This window comes from Bidens hawaiensis, unplaced genomic scaffold (assembly GCF_021521415.1).
Source record: "Bidens hawaiensis isolate Kalapana, Puna unplaced genomic scaffold, B.hawaiensis_p1.1 tig00023933_1, whole genome shotgun sequence".
NCBI lineage: Eukaryota > Viridiplantae > Streptophyta > Magnoliopsida > Asterales > Asteraceae > Bidens > Bidens hawaiensis.
In genome coordinates, this window is record NW_027493765.1 from 304,166 (window position 1) to 304,558 (window position 393).

At 37.9% G+C, this 393-nt stretch overlaps 1 non-coding gene across 1 annotated transcript; it reads left to right on the forward strand.

The window, feature by feature from the left end:
- On the forward strand, positions 1-164 carry LOC143568347 (U12 minor spliceosomal RNA). Its single transcript, XR_013141563.1, has one exon. It is a non-coding gene; the product is annotated as a U12 minor spliceosomal RNA (small nuclear RNA).
- The last annotated feature ends 229 nt before the right edge of the window (positions 165-393 follow it).

The following is a 393-nucleotide window of genomic DNA, read 5'->3' on the forward strand; positions in this document are numbered from 1 at the left end:
TTGCCTTAAACTAATGAGTAAGGAAAACAAAGCGAGCGGTGAGAGCCGGTCGCCGCGCCACTCATAATCTTTTGAGCGCAAGAATTTATGGAGGGGTTATAGGCTGGCCGAGTGTTGACGCTGCTTACTTTTGCAGAACTCACTTGTGCGGGCCTCCCGAACCCACCCCCAATTTTTAGATCTTAAATATTTATTCATTCTGTGTTTCTTAAATCTATTCACTCCGTGTTGCTTAAATTTTTCAGTATAGAAAATCTAAAAATTAATTTATAAGTTGTAAATAAATTAAATGTTTTTCGACCATAGCCGTTCAACATGGCGGATCGCTTACATTCACCTCGGCGCTTTAGATTATTTACTTTAGATTATTTATTTGGTAAAAGGTAAAAATCA